Here is a 20,794-nt window from a genome sequence, read left to right on the forward strand (position 1 = left end):
TGAGACATCTTAGACATCATCCATCCATCGTCATGTTTCAATTGCCTTTAGAGAAAATATTAATAAAAGAAAAAATGTTGCCGAAACCGGTTTGGCTCAGTGGATAGAGCGTCGGCCTGCAGACTGAAAGGTCCCAGGTTCGATTCCGGTCAAGGGCATGTGTCTTGGTTGCGGGCACATCCCCAGTAGGGGGTGTGCAGGAGGCAGCTGATTGATGATTCTCTCTCATCGGTGTATGATGATTTACAATGTACATCCAGTGAGCACTCAATAGATATTCCTCACAACTATAAAATACTAGAGGTCTGATGCATGAAATTCGTGTAAGAGTAGCTGCCAGCACCAGAAGCTTTCCTCTGGAACCCTCTGATCTAATTAGCATATTACGCTTTTATTATTATAGATGCTTCCATCTCATTAAAACTAGAAGGGCTGCTCCCTGTGTTTAGGCCACAAACACTCATTGTGTTACTAGTTGTGAATCACAAACGCTCCTCTGTGCCTGTCTGGGGGGGGAGGGGAGGGGGGGGTGTGTGTGCAAATGTGCTGATGGAAGATAACTCTGCTGAGGATGATCAGGTATCTCATTTGCCATCAATCTGATTTTCAAATGTTACATTGCTAGAATAGCTGCTGATCTTGGTTAAGGAGATTCTCTCCACGGCAGCAAAATATATGTGTTTTTAAAAATCAGATCATTCAGTCCCTAATCCAAATTGTACTTGCTTTCTTTCCTTCAGACTCTGTCTGGGAGTGGGGTTGTGTGTTTAACGTTCAGCTCTGCGTGTGGTATCCCTGTGATGATTGCAGCGCGTAAAATCAGATGTTTATAAAAGCCGACCCGAGACCGATACCGCACAGCAGTTTAGCGGCAAATGTCTGCTCTGGGTATTTAACGATAATTGGGATCTTTCTATTGGCTTTACAGACACTCAGATTCCTAGTAAAATGTAAGTACAGCCCATTTGGCAAATCCTTACACTTCAAGTCACAAATTTGCCTCTTGATTGTGCTTTTCTTCGCACCTAGCTGAGAATCTTGCCTGGTGCTTTTTTAAAATCCTCTCATTTGCATACTGGGGTAAATTTAAAATGGGAACAGATGAAGGCTGCTAAGCTTCTCTATTTCGCTGATGAATATGGTATTTTGCTTCAGCGATCTAGCTGTTCTATATGCAGTGACCTTTAAAGCGTGCACTAGATACTGCTTCTGTGCGAGGCGGGCTATGGGTATTGTCTTCCCTTGGCGACCATGAGGCTGAGGACAGAGGCTGCACGGAGCCCCTGGGAGCCGCCTGCAGTGGGGCCGGGGGTCCGTTCCCCGTTCCCAGGCTTCCACCTGCTCACAGGGCAGAGGGGCCTCCTGCACCCGTGGTGTCCTTGACCCTGGGATGTGATGCATCCACCCACAAGGCATTGCTCCTTCCCTGCAGCCCCAGTGCATGTCACTGCACCTGTAGGGTGGGTGTTAGAAGGTGTATTGTAAGAAAAGAGGTGGCGTGTTTTGGGTGGCTACTATGGTTTCGATTCCTACAAAGTGTAATGGGTCTCATTTGTCATTGGTGCTAATAGGAATCGTGTTCTTCAAAGGAGCGAGTATCTTCTCTGATGCCTCTCCAAGGTATCAAAGAGAAACCCGAGCCCAGGCCAGTGTGGCTCAGTAGACAGAGCGTCGGCCTGCAGACTGAAGGGTCCCGGGTTCAATTCCAGCCCAGGGCACATGCCCTGGTTGTGGGCTAGATCCCCCAGTAGGGGGTGTGCAGGAGGCAGCCAATCAATGATTCTCTGTCATCATTGATGTTTCTATCTCTCTATATCTTTCCTTTCCTCTCTGAAATCAATAATGTGTGTGTGTGTGTGTATTTTTTTAAAGAAATATATTCATCAAGTCTCCTGGTGTGGCTAGAGACCTCCCTGTAGGCCTCAGGACCCATCCCAAAAGAGGGCTCAGGAGGCACAAGGCAGGGTTCAGCTTGACCTTGACCTCTGTGCGGGCCTGAGCAGGTAGTGACCCTCAGCAGCATAGTTCTCAGGAAGAAGGCTGTCTAGTCAGCAAAGACAACTTTAAGGTCTTTGCTGTCAGAGAAATGCATCCACACGTTTGCTCCCCAGCCAGGACCCCACCTCACTCATTCTGTGCTGGAATCTTCCTCATCCCCCTCCTCCTCCCACATCTCCACAGTCTGATGGCTTTGAATGATGTGTGAAACCTCTGGCCACCATGTACATTTCCCGGCACTCCTTACAATAACAATGCTTAGTACTTAATTATATAACATAATGAATGTGTAATAATAATCAGCATCATATCATTATTATAGCAGTTAATTTTAGATCATCCCTACTCTACACTAGATCTTAGAACAGTGTTCTTGTTCTAAGCGCTTATCTTTATTAACATGTTTAATTCTCATAACACCCTACAGGGCAGGTGCTAGCCTGGTCCCTGTTTTACCAGTGAGGCCCAGAGAGGGTAAGGAACTGGCCCAAGGTCACCCAGCTCCCACATGACAGAGCAGACCCTGGGCCCTGGCAGTGCTGCGCTGAAGAGGGGATGCTGACATGAAGAATCTTAGAAGCATTTCTGCTCCCATGATAGTGAAAAAAACCCACACCATCCTGTTAGTCCCAGTAAGACACGGCATTGATTCATGTCCCCATTATCTGTTCTTTGAGCTGTTTTCCTGCCATTAAACTGCCACTATGTCCCACCAGGAGTATCTGATCCATTTCTGCATCGAGTCTTAATGTCTATACCTCACATCTCATGCCTGACACACCTGTGCCTTACACACCTTAGCCTTATATCTCATAGCTTATACTCCTGTGCCTTACACACCTGTGCCTTATATCTCATACCTTACACACCTGTGCCTTACACACCTGTGCCTTACACACCTGTGCCTTATATCTCATACCTTACACCTGTGCCTTACACACCTGTGCCTTATATCTCATACCTTACACACCTGTGCCTTACACACCTGTGCCTTATATCTCATACCTTACACACCTGTGCCTTACATATTATGCCTTACACACCTGTGCCTTACACACCTGAGCCTTACACACCTGTGCCTTATATCTCATACCTTACACACCTGTGCCTTACACACCTGTCTTACATCTTATGCCTTACACACCTGTGCCTTATATCTCATAGCTTATACGCCTGTGCCTTACACACCTGTGCCTTATATCTCTTACACCTCTATGCCTGGTATACATACCTTAAGCATTAGTATCCTGTCTGTCTGTGAAAATCTTACCATCTTATTGATGGAATAAAATGAGGTGGAGAGAGTGAAATATTGACAGTTTCAAGTATGTTTGTGTCCCTTACATCTAAGCAGACTGATGACCACGGAGAAGGAAAGAGCAGCCACGATTTAAAAGGAGAGCACGGCAGAAAGGGCATTTGGTAAAATCTTCCTTTTCGATGGTAAAACGTGCTTCCTGTTACTGACAGTTTCCTCGGACATCACACCAGGTGCTCCCCTCAGCCCTCCAAGGTTTACCCCAAGCCACAGGCAGGGAAACTGGGGCTCCGGGGAAGGAGGTGGAGCACAGCTCACAGTCCTACGGGGCGAAGCTGGACCGTTCAGGCTTGCCTGGCTCCGTACCCTGCGCTTCGCTGCAGTACCTCCCTTCTCTCTGCCCCTAAAGGGAAGACGGGCCTCCCTGGCCAGTGTGGCGAGGCTGGCTGTGTGCCATCCCGTGCACCGATAGGTTGCCGGTTCGATTCTCGGTCAGGGCACATGCCCAGGTTGCAGGCTCGATCCCTGGTATGGGCCATGCATGAGGGCAGTTGATTGATGTCTTGCTGTCACATCGATGTTCTCTCTTTCTTTTCCTCTCCCTTCCTCTCTCTCTAAAAATCAATTTTAGGCAAGACTGGTTTGGCTCAGTGGATAGAGCATAAGCCTACGGACTGAAAGGTCCCGGGTTCGATTCCGGTCAAGGGCATGTACCTTGGTTGCGGGCACATCCTTGGTGGGGAGTGTGCAAGAGGCAGCTGATTTAGATTCACTCTCTCTTCCTCTCTGTAAAAAAAAAAAATCAATAAAATATATTTTAAAAATCAATTTTTAAAAATCTGAGAGAGAGAGAGAGAGAGAGAGAGAGAGAGAGAATGATCCAATTGAACTCGGTATTAGGAACTTGTCAAAATAGAGTCAGATGGAGGAGTTTTGAGAACAAAAGTCACAGAAAAATTGAAGAGTGTCGCAGAAAGGCTACTGGAGGGAAATAATTGCGCATCAAAGGAAAGAGAATACACAGCCTTTGGGAAGAGTGGGAATAGTGATGGAAAATGCTTAGGAAGTAAGTTTCTCATCAGAAAATTCCTTTGCATATTTGTGAGTATGTTCATGCTTTCCCTGTGTTTCCCCTCGGCGGTGACGCGGTAATTCCGAACGTTTTAGGAAAACCTTGTGCCAGCGAATGTCACTGTCACACCAGGGCTGATTGCATACATGTCAGACTTTGTTTGTTTCTCTTACAGCCTTTCTCTGCATTCGTTTTCCTGTTAGCTTAGCAGTATTGATGTTGCTGGTCTGGGTGGAGCATGTTATTCACCGTGTGGCATAAATCAGGTTTATAAAATCTATTTCAGCTCGCCCGGTGTGGCTCAGTGGTTGAGCATCGACCTATGAACCAGGAGGTCATGGTCCGATTCCCGGTCAGGGCACATGCCCAGGTTGTGGGCTCCATCCCAGTGTGGGGCGTACAGGAGGCAGCCAATCAATGACTCTCTCTCATCATTGATGTTTCTATCTCTTTTTCCCTCTGCCTTCCTCTCTGAAATCAACAAAAATATATTTTTTAATCTATTTAATAGAGCAGCGTGTCAGGTGTTTTTGTGCACTATAGAGAGAGACTTCTTTTGCACAGAATGTCTGGTTTCTTATTTTAAACACGAGGTCTGTGCAGTGAGGGCCTCTTTGTGGGGGAGGAGGATCTGCGGTAGCACATCTGCCAGTTCTCCCCGAGCCACGGGCGACAGGGAGCCAGCCGGAGCCAGCCAGGAGCGGCCACCTGAGCCAGCCCCACCTGCAGCCACCGATGACCACCGGACAGCGTGAACACAGCGTGTCCGCAGACAGCTGAAGCAGGTCCATCTTGGAGAAATCCCATGAGACGTGTTGACACAGACAAAGATGAATCAGAGCATAAATAACCCAACTCTCATTCCCACGAGCGGGAACTAGTACAGGCCAAGGATGAGCGATGCACGCTCATTGGTAAGAAATGGGTGGGATCCTAACCAGTGTGGCTCAGTGGATAGAGCATCGGCCTGTGGACTGAAAGGTCCCAGGTTCGATTCCCATCAGGGGCATGTACCTTGGTTGCAGGCACATCCCCAGTAGGGGGTGTGCAGGAGGCACCTGATGGATGTTTCTCTCTCATTTATGTTTCTAACTTTCTATTCCTCTCCCTTCCTCTCTGTAAAAACCAATAAAAATATAAATAAATAAATAAAAAGAAATGGGTGGGAAGTTGGAGGTGGAGGTACTGACCTTTTTTTTATGCAAAAAATTTTTTAATATATTTTATTGACTTTACACAGAGACGAATTGAGAGGGACAGAGAGTTAGAAACGTCGATGAGAGATAAACATTGACCAGCTGCCTCTTGCACACTCCCCACTGGGGACGTGCCCGCAACCAAGGTACATGCCCTTGACCGGAATCGAACCTGGGACCTTTCAGTCCGCAGGCTGACGCTCTATCCACTGAGCCACACCGGTTTCAGCTACTGACTTTCTTTTCAGGGACGTCCTGGTCCCATAGATAAGCTCCAGCTTCCGGTCTCCTGAGATGATGTTCTCTCCTATTTCCTGTTCTGTGGACTCCCCCCAGCCAGTTCCTGGGCTTGGGGTCTCTCAGGGGGGTTGGGTCAGTGTTCCATGAGCCCCTGCCCCCAGCGCACCTGAAGGGAACACAGTTCCCAGTAGCGCACTGCCTCCTGCCTCTCATTGCCTAATTATTACACCTACTTAGAACTCCGTCAGCTGTTGAGGGAAGGTAATTATCACCAGTCAAGCGAGAAACACTTTTCTGGCTGCCTTACGGATGCAGATTTGACTGGTACCTTGATCCATAATGAAGCCTGCTAGCAAAACTTTTGCTTGTCTCTCCTTCCAGCCACAGCTGTTTCCCTGCTAAATTCATCCCATCTGTCTCCCCTTCCGTAAAAGCTGTAGGCAGTATAGCATAAGTACAGAAGCAGTTCAGTGCTATTTTGGATAAACATAGCTGAAATTTGAATCTTTGCCATTTGCGATGCACACATTTTGTTTTACTGCTGTAAAGAGAGCTGTCAAAATACAACTACATGGATAATTTACTAAAATACAGTCGGATAGAAGGCTGATCAAAGTCCGACTCTTGCAGGCTGAGGCCTGGAAGCAGACCCTGCCCTCGTGGCCCCAGGAACTGGGGGTCGGGGGGAGGCCCCCGGAAGTCTTTGTTGTGATCCCCAGCAAGGTCAGGAAATGCCAGTCCCTGGTAACTGTCTGAGCATGACTGGCTGTCTTTGAGAGCTTTTAGAAGTCCACCCTCTTAAGACTCAAAAAAAAAAAAAGTGCATTGATGGAAACCATTATCACTTTCTTGGCACATCAGTCAGGCTGGAGCTACATTATTTTTGCTGGGTTCTGAGCTGCAATGCACTGAGACCTCTGCTACCAGAGAGAGTCTGTTTCACGCCCACCTCCTCCTTACTTCCGGGCGATTGGTGCATATACATTTACCATTGTGCATTGTAAGAGTCAATGCACCGTGCTTCTTTTTCTTCTTTTTCTAATATATTTTATTGATTTTTCACAGAGTGGAAGAGGAAGAGATAGAGAGTTAGAAACATCAATGACAGAGAAACATTGATCAGCTGCCTCCTGCACACCCCCTACTGGGGTTGTGCCCCCAACCAAGGTACATGCCCTTGACTGGAATCGAACTTGGGACCTTTCAGTCCCCAGGCTGTTGCTCTATCCACTGAGCCAAACTAGTTTCGGCCAATTGAGTTTTCTTGAATGAATTCCCCTTCTGAATTTTGAGACATCCCCCACCCCCTACCCCCACACACACCTCATAGCTTGATCATTCCCCTCACACGCATTGACTGCTTTCTTTTTCTTTTGTAAAATATGTTTTTATTGATTTCAGAGAGTGATACGAACATCAGTGATGAGGGAGAATCATCGATTGGCTGCCTCTTGCATGACCCCTTACTGGGTATTAAGCCCGAAACCCAAGCATGTGCCCTGACCAGGAATGGAACTGTGACCTCCTGGTTCATAGGTTGATGCTCAACCACTGAGCCACACTGGCTGGGTTTGACTGCTTTCTTTTACCCAGGTGCACAGGTCTCTTCTGGGCCCAAATGGGTTGGTGGCCACTGTGGCTAGAGCTGAGAAATGCATGTGGACTCCTGTTTAAACAAAGGAACTAAAACACACCTCTGGGATGAGACCAGTGAAGATTCTCTCCTAAAATTCTCCTAGAAGCATATTTGTAAAATTCCCATACATGTGAGTCTTGTTAATAACCACACCACCCCGTGAGGTGAAATCTTGTCTGTCTTGCTCTCCACTGTTTCCCAGTACCCACTGGGAATAATCTAATAGGTGTTTGGTAAATGGTTGTTGAACAGATGAATGAGCGAACAGCAGAACAAATGAATGTTGGGCTATTTCTTTCACATTGCCTTGAAATTCCTGCCTCTTGGTTGGCTGTTACAGCCCTGGCATCTATGGCAGAATCATAGAGCTATTAGGGTCTGAGCTGCTGCCAATGAATTGTTTTCCTAAAACGTCCCAAGGTCTTCTATGCACAAGGCACTGCCCTCCTTCATCTAGTTTTCTTTTAGCAAATGAACAACAACAACAACAGAAAACAACAAACAACAACAACAACAAAAAAGCCTGGGATCTTTGGAAAGCAAAAGCAACATGACTGCTCCTAATGCAATCAAGTCTCTACTTCAACTGAAAGCAGACACAGCCGCTTTTGCCAGTGGTTCTTTGAAATCCACCTTCATCAAAAGGATATATGAATTTGACATTTACACTCTGGTGTCACCTGATCCCAGGCCAATAGGTCCTTTAGAAGCACAGTCAAGTCCACTGCGATGCTGTCCTTATATTCCACTAAAGGCCCAGTGCACGAAATTTGTGCACAGAGGTGGGTCCCTCAGCCCCATCTGCAATCTCTCCAATCCAGGACCCCTCAGGGGGATGTCTGACTGCCCGTTTAGGCCTGATCCCTGTGGGCAGTCGGACATCCCTCTTGAAATCCAGGACTGCTGACTCCTAACTGCTCACCTGCCTGCCAGCCTGGTCGCCCCCCTAACTGCCTCCCTGCTGGCCTGATTGCCCCTAACTGCCTTTGCCTCAGCCCCTGCCATGGTGGCTTTGTCCAGAAGGACGTCCAGAAGGATGTTCGGAAGACACCTGATCTAAATGGCATGTTACCCTTTTATTAGTATAGATTCTTTCATCAAACACCCATGTGTCAGGCAGGCATCGTGCTGGAGGCTGTGGGAACCACTCAGATTCAGCCCCTGCTCAGAAGGAGCCAGCATTTCAGCGTAGGAGATAGATCGTCAGGATGCCCTGTGATAAGAGCCATGGGTGGAACATGGGAGAAGGAACAGGGACAAGGAGACCAGAGAAGAGGAGCGATACTGGACTTCTCAGGGGATGCGCACTCCATGTTTTGAAAGACCATTTAGTCTCAAGGCCCAAGATGAGAAGCAGCATGTGACTTCCGGTTGACCATCCTGACATTGCCAAGGTCATGGCCTAGTTCTGTGCCTTATTGGACCTCCTGATGGCCCAGCCAGCCAGCCTACAGTGTCACTGGCTGCCCACCCCCCCATGACTCATCCGGACTCAAGCCACTTCTAGGATGGCTTAGGAGTTGGGCACCGACCTACAAACCAGGAGGTCCCAGTCAGGGCACCTGCCCACCCGTGTTGTTGGCTCGATCCCCAGTGTGGGGCGTGCAGGAGGTAGCCGATCACCGATCCTCTCTCCTTATTGATGTTTGTATCTCTCTCTCCATCTCCTTTCCTCTCTGAAAGCATTAAAAATATTTTTTAAAAATGACATTACTCATTAAACTCGCCATTTGCTGAGTTGTGTGCATTTTTCAGTCATCCATTGACACCGTCTCCCTGTCTTTATAATAATTCTAGGGCTTATGCGTCTGACTCCATTTGCACAGGAAGTGCCCTCTGCCACTTGTGATAGAGAGGATAAGAAGACCCTTCTGCCCAATGGGCACATGCCCACACAGGCTATTTAAAGGGATAAATGACGTAAACTTCCATTGTTCCCATGGGAGCCAGCACATGTAGGGGCTGTTACCTACAGAGAAGGTAACAACTAACCCTTCATTCAGAACCTTGTGAAGAAAGCTGAGCTGCCATGGTTGGGTCCTCTTGGACGGACAAGCGTCCATCAAGAGCTCCCGTGACTAGGATTGGCGGTCTATCCTCAGAGTAATATTTATTTTTGGAGATCCCAATGTAAAACATGTGTGGGTATATGGTGGCACTTGAAATTTGCTTTCTGAAAGGTATACATATAGGCTTTTCGGTTATGGTGATGGTTTATATACTCGTTCCCGTCCTTGGGCTAGTTGCTACGCTGTGAGTTTGAACCTCTGCATATCCCTCTGTTTGCCTTCATGGGAGGTCACAAGTTAGTGATTCCGTGTTTGCTAGTGTTTGGGCAAATGGCTGTGAGTGTTTAGAATTTGTCTCGCTAGAATGTGATCTGAAAGGGGCAGAGACCAGTGGATAGTTGAGACTGTGCCGAGTATTTCTTTTTTGTTGCTTTTTTAATATATTTTATTGATTTTTTTTTTTTTTTACAGAGAGGAAGAGAGAGGGAATAGAGAGTTAGAAACATCAATGAGAAAGAACCATTGATCAGCTGCCTCTTACACAACCCCTACTGGGGATGTGCCCGCAACCAAGGTACATGCCCTTGACCGGAATCGAACCTGGGACCTTTCAATCCGCAGGCTGACGCTCTATTCACTGAGCCAAACCGGTTTCAGCATGTGCCGAGTATTTCAGTGTGCAAGTAATCCTGCTACCACTTTGTTAACTGGGATGCCAGGGAATGACAAAAAAAAAAAAAAAAATCCAATTAATACACATTATTAAGCATATTTACACACACTGAACTATTTCAAACCAGTAATGCTGGAATAAAGACAAAATAATACTGTGTATTTACATAACACCATAACACCTTTCGTTGGGAAAATCGCAAGCCTTCGCTAACTTCCCAAACTGCACAACACCCCGAGAGGTGTGTGGGAAGGAAGGTAGAACAATAAACAAGAAGTGGATGAAGGAAAGAGCAAGCGTGCTGGCACAGGGCAGCCCAGACTGGCACAGCCCCTTGGCATGCGTCCCCAGAAAACCCAGACGGAAAGTACCTATAAATACCACGGCAGGTGTGTCCCTTTTTAAAAAAATATATATTTTATTGATTTTTTACAGAAAGGAAGAGAGAGGAATAGAGAGTTAGAAACATCGATGAGAGAGAATCATTGATCAGCTGCCTCCTGCACACTCGCTTCTGGGGATATGCCCGCAACAAAGGTACATGCCCTTGACCGGAATTGAACCCGGGACCCTTCCGTCCGCAGGCTGACGCTCTATCCACTGAGCCAAACTGTCTCTTTATGCTGCTGTTTGGTTGCCTCCCAACCTGGACTGCAGTCTGTAGTTCACTTGAGCCGGATTGGCTGGAGGGATGAAATGAAGAGATTCCGAGTTCAATGGACACTGGACATGCATGACATTGACTTCCAATCTGGCCGCTCCATTCATGGTTTAACTTTCCCCAGGCCCAACCAAACTCGATTCCCTTCTTTTTCCTTCGCCAGAATCTGCTGGTCACAGTCTGACAGTCGTTCTCTGGCAGCCAGACCCCGGCTCGCTGATCGGAAGGCGCCAGTGAGCCAGGCCTCCTCTGGGCGGGTCAGGGTGGATGGGAACAATCTGGAGCCCAGGCCTGCCTCAGTGCCCGCCATGCCCAGCATCTCCCATGGCAGGCCTGACCCAGCCCAGCGAGCCCAGAGCACTGCCCAGGACTTCTGTGGAGCACGTGGGGCAGGCCCGGAGCTTGGCGCGGTGCCATACCAAGAGAACCAACACGAGCACAGGAATATAAACAGGCCTGCCCGGCCGGCATGGCGCAGTGGTTGAGCATCATCTTATGATCCAGGAGGTCAGGGTTCGATTCCCAGTCAAGGGCACATGCCTGGGTTGTAGGCTTGATCCCCAGTAGAGGGCATGCAGAAGGCAGCTGCTCAATGATTCTCTCTCATCATTGATGTTTCTCTCTTTTTCCCTCTCCTTTCTGAAATCGATAAAAATATATTTATATTTAAAAATAATATCAACAGACCAATAAGAATAGTGAACTTTGCACTGAGATTTTAAAATACTATACAGGCCGAGACCGGTTTGGCTCAGTGGATAGAGCATCGGCCTGCACACTGAAAGGTCCCAGGTTCGATTCCGGTCAAGGGCATGTACCTTGGTTGCGGGCACATCCCCCGGGGGGGGGGGGGGGCGGTGTGCAAGAGGCAACTGATCGATGATTCTCTCACATCGATGTTTCTAACTCTCTATCCCTCTCTCTTCCTCTCTGTAAAAAATCAATTTAAAAATATTTTTAAAATAATAATAAAATACTATACAATAACATCTCTGCATGAATTTTGAATGGAATATTCTATTGGGTTTTCGTATTTAGTGCCGGAACTTGGTGCTCATTCACTGCACAGAGGACTTACCCACCTGGTCCTGTGAGGAAGAGGAGGAACTTCCTCTCGCTAAGTCTTTCTCACAGTCAGGTCTTTATTTGGGCTCAGGCTTCGGGTTTTGGGGTAATTTGGGGATTCCGGACCCCCGTGAGCGGCCGGCTCTCAGACCCTGTCATGGAAGCGTCTCTGGAATGTCACAAACAGAGCTCTGTCTGGGTCTGGAAAAGCCTGTTTTCTGCCCAGACAGCTGTTCCTTTGTATTAGCAATGTCTCCGTCTCAGGAAGGCAGCCGCTCTGTTTTCTGTAGAATCTCGCCCCCTCCCCATCCCGCACGCTGTGCCGTCGGTCGCTAGGGTGTGGGTGGCACGGGGCCCGGGCACCGGAGGGAAGCACTGACTCCGTCCACCTGTCCCATTCCCGGTTAGACCGTCAGCGAGGCTGGCACTGCCCACCGCCTGTTCCACTCATCCGTCCGTCCATCCGTCCATCCGTCCATCCATCCCTCCGTCCGAGGTGCTTTGGAAAAGGCATTGGAGCAGGGAGTGCGAGCTGAGCCAGTCTTTGCCCGGGTCTCTAAGAGCCAAAGCAAAGGACCCTGGCGTTCCATTCCGGGGCCCCAGTTAGCACCCAGAGTGGCAATCTTTGGAGGCTCTCATGGGGTTGGTGGTAGTGATGAGCTCTGGCTACGTGGCCACCAAAATATGTCAGATACCGGCCCCTCCCCTCAAAGAGGTCCCGTCCCATCTGGGCCTAGAAAAGACCTCAGAAAGCAGTAACCATGTGAGTGTGTGTGTGTGTGTGTGTGTGTGTGTGTGTGGAGATATATTTATATATCCTGTCTCATTGTGAGATAAGTAGGCAGGACAAGTATTGTTAAAATTATGCTTGTCTGCCTGGTTTGGCTCAGCAGGTAGAGCAACGGCCTGCAGACTGAAGGGTCCTCGGTTCGATTCCAGTCAAGGTCACGTGCCCAGGTTGTGGGCTCATTCTCGGAGGGGGGGGCGGGGAGGGGAGGTAGGGAGGCAGCTGATCGATGATTCTCTCATCATTGATGTTTTTATCTCTCTCTCTCCCTTCTTCTCTGAAATCAATAATATATGTGTGTGTGTGTGTGTGTGTGTGTGTGTATGCATATATATGTGTGTGTGTGTCTGTGTGTGTGTATTTATATATATTAAAAAGACATACAGTTAGCCGAAACCGGTTTGGCTCAGTGGATAGAGCGTCGGCCTGTGGACTGAAAGGTCCTGGGTTCGATTCCAGTCAAGGGCATGTACCTTGGTTGCGGACACACCCCCAGTAGGGGGTACGCAAGAGACAGCTGATTGATGATTCTCTCTCATCGATGTTTCTAACTCTCTATCCCTCCTTCTTCCTTTCTGTAAAAAATCAATAAAGTCTATTATTTAAAAAAAAAAAAAAAAAAAAAGACATACAGTTATACTTCACTTTGAAGAAATTTGGGCTCAGAGAAGCTAATGTCACCCAGTTCCCATGGCTGGTAGGCTGGGCGTGGTCCCCGCCCCCACTCAACTCTCTGAGCATCATCACCGGGGAGGGGGTTAAGAGCGTGCCTCTCAGCACAGACGGCTCGGTTCCGAACGGGTGACTTGGGACAAGCTACTTCCTGTGGCCTCCACCTCTCCCTCTGCAGAGCAGGGCAGTTTGTTATCTGTCTCACGAGGTTCCTAAGAGGATTGTATGAGTTATTGCGCAGAAATGTGGCGAAGGGAGCCTGGCACAGAGTAAGTGCTCAGCAAACAGTAGCCGTGTGAGTCGCTAACGTCACAGGGGACGATGTGTACCGTGTTTCCCCGAAAATAAGACATCCTCTGAAAATAAGACCTAGCGCATGGAAAGATAAGACATCCCCTGAAAATAAGACCTAGCGCATGGAAAGATAAGACACCCCCTGAAAATAAGACCTAGCGCATAGAAAGATACGACATCCCCTGAAAATAAGACCTAGCACAACTTTGGGAGAAAAAAATTCATATAAGACACTGTCTTATTTTCGGGGAAACAGGGCAGTAAGAGGTCAGGACCCAAATTCTGCGCCAGGAGGTGAGTGTTAACCAGGCCCCACCCAGGGATAAGCCGACTGGGGAGGGCTCACCAACCCAGGCTGACCAGGGAGGGCGAACCTCCCCAGGCCCTTCGCAGATTTAGAACAAGACGGTACTTTTGTTTTCCTGCTCCACCCAGAATTAAAGAGATTAAGCCTGTAAGATGAATGAGGGTGAAATCGTTTACAACGTCTGCCTCCGGGCAGCCTGGCCTCGCTCTCAGTGGGGCAGTGAGAAGGCGGGTGGCCACTCAGGCTGATGCGTTGTGGGGACCTCTGAGAACCTTCAAGACCCATAGCCTCGCCCTGGCCGGTGTGGCTCAGTGGATAGAGCACCGGCCTGTAGCCTGAAGGATCCCGGGTTCGATTTCAGTCCAGGGCGTGTACCTCAGTGTCGGACTCCTCCCCAGCCCCAGCCCTGGTCAGGGTGCATGCAGGAGGCAACCAATCGATGTGTTTTTCTCTCCTCGATGTTTCTCTCTGCTTCTCAATGGGACAATATCCTCAGGTGAGGATTGAAAACAAACAGCCCAGCCCGCGTGGCTCCGTGGTTGAGCGTCGACCTATGAACCTGCAGGTCGCTGTTTGATTCCTGGTCAGGGCACATGCCCGGGCTGCGGGCTCGATGCCCAGTGTAGGGCGTGCAGGAGGCAGCCGATCAATGATTCCTGGGCCCTGATCATGGGCTGGTGGTGTCCTTTGGCCTGGCCTGCACCTTCTCGCAATCCGGGACCTGTCGGGGGGATGTTGGAGAGCCTGTTTTGGCCTGATCCCCGTGCACCGGGCCTCTAGTCATAATAATAATGGCTCATCTTGCTGATTGCTGTAGTTATTTTTTAAAATATTTTTATTGATTTCAAAGAGGAATGGAGAGGGAGAGAGAGAGATAGAAACATCAATGAGAAAGAATTATTGACTGCCTCCTGCTCCTCCTCCCCATTGGGAATCCAGCCTGCAACCCACTTTAGTTATCTTATTACTGAATCTCAGTTGCATCATTGATTGGCTAGAAGAAACACTTCCCATATTCCTGGGATCTTGTCGGAGTTGAATGAGTGAACGTGCATGAAAGCACTTTGTAAGTGCTCTGAAGCACTCTATTAAACATAATAACAATAACCATTGTAGTTCCATTTTTGAGAATCTACTCAGGCTCAGGACCTCTACAAACTATCTCTGATTCTCACCACAATCCTCTGAAGTGGGTAGTATTATTTTATATTGGAAACGAAACAGGCTTAAGGAATTTGCCTGGACTTATCATGCTTGGATTTCAACCTAGATTTTTTTTTTTTAATTTAAACTTGCCATTCTACATAGCCACACCTCAAGGATAATAATAGAATCTGTGTATGTATGTATGTATATATATATATATATATATATATATATATATATATATATATATATATATACACATACACACACACACACATACCTAAGTGACCATTATGACCAACCAACCGGCTGGTAGCTATGATGCCCACTGACCCAGACCTTGCTGCTGGGGCCCTGGCAGCCCTCAATCTGGTTCACCTGCACCCCGGACCCAGGCAGGAGGGAGGAGGGAGCCCACTTCCTCTCGGAATCGGCCGTAGGTTAGCTTGCTGCTGGGGCCAACCTCCTGAAGTCCCTCCTCCCAAGCAGGCCATCTGATCCCCCCAATCAGCCCCGATCACCAGCCAGGCCGAGGGACTGCACCCGTGCACGAATTCATGCACCAGGCCTCTAGTTGTTAATGATGTTGTCCCTCCTGATAATAGAGCCGAGCTGGTACCATCTAGTTGTCCCTCCTGATAATAGAACTGAGCTGGTACCATCTAGTCTGGGCTGTTGTGTCCTCACTGAGTGGCATAGTATTGACACATGTATTTTTTAGTCAAACCTACCATTTTTGTGAAATGCACTTAATACTCATCCACAAACTCACTATGTGTCCACTGAGCCCTAGACAAGGAAGGCGCTTCAGAAAGAAGGACCAGGCTGGCCAGCCCCGGGCAACGGCAGTGACGGGGATACACGTCCCCACAGAGAAGGGTTCGAATGGGTGCGATCTGCTGTTTCTGTCTTAGTGCTCGCTGCTTTTTGTCATCACTCCTCGTGTTTCTGTAGTTCAGCCACATGAATCTTCACTCGTAATGTAGATGACAAGTACACGGATTCACAGGCAGAGGGAGGCCCCTGCCTGCATACAAATCATAGCTGGGATCTGCTCGGGGTGGCATCTGGGGCCCCGGGCACACCCCTCAGGCGATGCATCTGCACCACACGGAGACAGAATCTGAGTGAGAGGCATGGCTGTGGCCTTGGCACTTCCCAGCTGTGCTGCTTTGTCAAAGTTCTGTGGGTTTTTTCTGTTCTTTGTTTCCCCTTTCTTCCTTTCTTCCTTCCTTCCTTCCTTCCTTCCTTCCTTCCTTCCTTCCTTCCTTCCTTCCTTCCTTTCTTTCTTTCCTTCTTTCTTTCTTCCTTTTAAAAATATATATTTTATTGATTTTTATAGAGAGGAAGGGAGAGGGATAGAGAATTAGAAACATCGATGAGAGAGAAACATCCATCAGCTTCCTCTTGCACACCCCCCACTGGGGATGTGAAGGCACATGCCCTTGACAGGAATCGAACCCGGGACCCTTCAGTCCACAGGCTGACACTCTATCCACTGAGCCAAACCGGTCAGGTCTCTCTCTCTCTCTCTCTCTCTCTCTCTCTCTTTCTCTCTCCTTTGTAATCCTCAGTCTTTTCATCTGTTAAACTGGAATAACGATACCTCTAAGAGTTTCGGGGCAGGTGAAGGGATATTTTATTTGATGTGCTCAACACTCAAAAGACGCCGCTTCCCTTTTCAGTCTCGTCTTGAAAAAAAAAAGAAAAGGTCTGCTTCTTCCGCTGTCTCCTGTCACCACAGCATTGAGGGGCCACGCATGTCAATCCACACATGGCTCAGAGCAATGTACAAGGAGATCAGAAACGCAACGTTTCACCTGTCCCATCTGCAGAGCCCCCATCCTCCCCCCTCCACCCTCCCTCCCCAGGTGTGGAGCAGATGCCCGCACCCGGCCTGTCAGGTCTGGCCTCCCTGCCTCCCAGCCTCGATCGCTCCCATGTGTCTACCCGCTTTCCCTTTCAAGTCTGGAAGGAGCCCCTCATTTTCACCTGTGCCTCTTTGATTCCCGGCCGGAGAGAATAGTTTAGACTAGGGGTGTCGAACTCAATCAGAGAAGGGGCCAAAATCTAAAATCCAGCCTAAATCGCAGGCCGAATGGTTTACTGAACAGTCATAAACTGTCATTGTGATGGAAACGCAGCGGAGTGCAGTGATGACAGTGCGGTGCCGGCCACATTGCAAGGCCTGGCGGGACGGATTTGGCCCGCGGGCCTTGTGTTTGACACATGTGGTTTAGACTATTTCCCGGGTCCTCCCCCAGCCCCAACTGCTCCGAGTCGCAGAGGGCCAGATTTCAGTCATCGGGAGGGGAGAAGGCGTTATTTTTTTTTGCAGCCTGTCTCGCTGGGGGCTGCGATCCAAGGCGGCAGCCCATGTGCTCAGCAGGCCAGGGGAGCCAGGATTTCAGCGGTGTCAACCATCTCCGCTCATCGCCCCCCCAAAAAAGCAGTGTCTTGCTGGCTCATTAGCATACAGCCTCTTTGCTAACAAAGCAGGCTTCCTCCCTTAGCGGCCAGTTCCCGAGCCAGCCTGGCTTCCTGGGCCAAAACGAAGAGGAAAAACCGGCTCAGCCGAGGGTGCAGCCGCCCTGGGTGCGCGGGGGGAGCTCTGAGGGAGTCGCCCTCCGGAGGAAGGGGACCCTCGGCCCTTTGTGTGTCTCCCCTCCTCTCACATCACTGACACGCACACGCACACGCACACGCGCGGCCCCCGCCTCGTCTGGTTCACAGCGGTCGCGCCCCCGATCGGTTCTGTGTCGCCGGGAGCTGCGGGCAGGGGTCCCCGCGGCGCCCTCCCCGCGGTCTGCCTGCCCCTCCGGGTGGGGGCGGCGATGGGAAGAGAGGCACAAGCAGATGTGCTGCTAGATCTACAGGCTTCTGCCCGCCATATGGCGTCTTCGGCAAAGATGGTCGAGCGTCTGGATCCGCACGGAGCCGGGACGGGAGCCATGTGTCGGGCGGGGAGGCAGTTGTTGGAGCTCCTCGCGCTGCGGGCGGCGGGAGAACAGGGGGCCTGCAGGGGAGGCCCCGATGGGCCCCGGGGCGGGCGGGCGGGTGGGCCCTGCTTCCATCCAGGGTATTCTGCATCCTTCTGCCAGGGGCCTCCAGGCTCTGAAACCGGACTCCAAGATTGTCTCCTTACAAGGACTCTCCCGGGCCTGCCTGGTCCCTCCGTCCCCTCCCCCTGATCTGGTGATGAACAGGACCTCTCTCTGATCTGGTGATTAACAAAGAGCTCGCTCTGATCTGGTGATTAACAAAGAGCTCGCTCTGATCTGGTGATTAACAACCCCACCTCCGGCCTCTGCAGGGGCCCAGCTCTGCTCACTGGCCTGCAGGGAGCCTGCCCAGCTACCGGTCTGTGTGTGCCTGTGTGTGCATGTGTGTGCATGTGTGCATGTGTGTGTATGTGTGTGCGTGTGTGTGTGTGTGTATGTGTGTGTATGTGTGTGCGCGCGTGTGTGTGTGTGTGTGTGTGTGTGCGCGTGCGCACCCTCCCACCCGAGTTTCAGAAACCCCAATCTTTTATTCCTCCGTTGAGTCCACTGGGAGTTGGATGTGGCCCCAGGTGTGGCCGTTGCGATCTGGGGCGGGGGTGGCGTTAAAGTAAGGCGACCAGATCTTCCAGGTGTTGGCGGGACAGTCCCGATTTCTAACAATTTTTCCCGCGTCCCGAGGCGTTTTAAAACAAAGTCCTGATTTTTTGGAAAGATTGGAAACATTGGAAAGATTCTTTCCAAAAATCGGGACTGTTTGTAAAATGCTGTGGGACTCGGGGAAAAATTGTTAGAAATCAGGACTGTCCCGCCAACACCTGGACGACCTGGTCACCTTCCTTACACGAAAGTCAAGGTCACCAAGCCCATAGCGGGGTCTCTGGACGCCGAGGTCACACATGCCACTCACGCAGTCACCCCCCAAGAAATGTAAGCGTGAGAATGGAGACGCGACCTGGCGGCTCAGGCCCAGCGGGACCCCCCGGCAAGAGCGGGTCTTTCCAGTCTGTTCTCTTTGGACATTGCAGTTCTCTGGACCTTCCGGCTCCGTCTCAGGGAGACGGACCTCACTTCCTGTCACTGCAGGTCTGTGGCCATGCACTGCTAGAAACGCGAGGTCAGCCTGCTCCGCGGGACAGAGCACTAACCCTGAGGCCCCACGCGGATCACAAACTGTGGGCGATGGCCAGTGAGTGCCACGAGCAGCCGATTGTGTCAGAGAACCGGTCCGTCCGCCTGACCGAATCACGCAACCCGTGTGAGCGCCGGGGCCATGCGGGTCAGTGGTCAGTGCGGGCTGGGCTGCACACCCGGGGCGGGGCACAGCCACACCTCGGGGGGTTTCCCTCGCCATCTCGTTCCCCTGCCCAGGCCCCGGGAGACGGGATCCCCCGAGAAAGCATCGGGGTGACAGCGATGAGGTGTGGTCCCCATAGGAACAGGACGATGCTGTGTCCCGGAGCAAGAAAAACATCTCCCAGCTTATTTTGCGGGGTGACAGGGCTCCCCGACAGAGAGAAAGAAGCGAGAGCGAGCGCGGGTGTGGCCAGGTGGGGTCAGAGGGCGCAGCTTCTAGAAATCGGAAGGCCCCCCCAGCCGTCAGCGTTTTCCCCAGCGGACGGCCGAGGCGCACGCCTGTCACCGTCTGAGGCGAGGTCACCTGCAAGTCATCTGGAGCTTGTTTCCCACTCGTTTCTTAGGGAACTATTTCCTGCCGGGACAGCAGTGTCACCCAGCGATTTCAAACCAACCTATTTCAATTATTATTTCAATAATTATTTCAATTATTCAGAGATAGAGTCTTCTTTTCCCTCATTTTGTCTTTGTTTGTTCCGGAGCTGGTTTCATTGTGAGCACATGGTGGGGCTATTCTTTCTTTGTCTTCTGAGTTTAGGGTGAAGGGTGACTATCGATCGTTATCGATCCGTTGGAAGATATTACCACTGTGGTCCCTGGTCCCTGCCCCGTTCCCGGCGGCCCCGAAGCCGCCCGCCCCAGAATCCCTCCAAACAATGCAATTAAACGGCGACAGATTTCCTGACATGCTTAATTAGGACAGCCACCGAGAAATGTAGATGAACAGAAGTTACTGTTTTCATCAACATATTTCCTCCTTCCCTCCCGCCTCCGTCACCTCCCCCCGCCCCCCACCCCGCTCCGCTCCGAGTGTCTGATGTCAGCGCAGTCCACATGCACATCCTGCCCAGGCGCCGAGAACAAAGTAAAAGTCTCTTCTCGTTCCGCCCGCGATCCCTCTTGGGGTGTCTTTCTCTGGAGGACGGGGCTCAGGGCGGGCAGACTGTGCTGGAAGAATCGCAGGCGTTAATACTGATTATTCCGTGCACGAAAGTTCACGCGTGTCTGGGAGCGGGGATGTGGAGGAAAGCCGGGGAGAGTGAGCGGAGACAAAGCATCAGACGGGCGTTTGAAGGGACACGGGTGGGGATGGGGGGGGGGGGAGCCTGGCGTGGGAACAGCTGTGTCCAAGGCAGTTTCGTTGCTGGCTTCACCCCGTGGCCAGATGAGTTTCTATCGAACAAGCACAAAAGGTGTTTTTGCATTGCCGAAACTGGTTTGGCTCAGTGGTAGAGCATCAGTCTGCGGTCTGAAGGGTCCCTGGTTCGATTCTGGTCAAGGGCATGTACCTTGGTTGCGGGCACATCCCCGGTGGGGGGTGTACGAGAGGCAGCTGGTTGATGTTTCTCTCTCATCGATGTTTCTAGCTCGCTCTCTCTCTCTCCTCTGTAAAAAATCAATAAAATATATATTTTTAAAAAAACA

At 50.2% G+C, this 20,794-nt stretch overlaps 1 protein-coding gene across 3 annotated transcripts in view; it reads left to right on the plus strand.

Moving 5' to 3' along the window:
• SDCCAG8 (SHH signaling and ciliogenesis regulator SDCCAG8) overlaps positions 1 to 20,794 on the plus strand; it is a 188,166-nt gene that overhangs the window by 137,204 nt on the left and 30,168 nt on the right. The gene's annotated exons all lie outside the window — the stretch shown is intronic.

This window comes from Pipistrellus kuhlii, unplaced genomic scaffold, assembly GCF_014108245.1.
Source record: "Pipistrellus kuhlii isolate mPipKuh1 unplaced genomic scaffold, mPipKuh1.p scaffold_m20_p_25, whole genome shotgun sequence".
In the NCBI taxonomy this organism is placed as follows: domain Eukaryota; kingdom Metazoa; phylum Chordata; class Mammalia; order Chiroptera; family Vespertilionidae; genus Pipistrellus; species Pipistrellus kuhlii.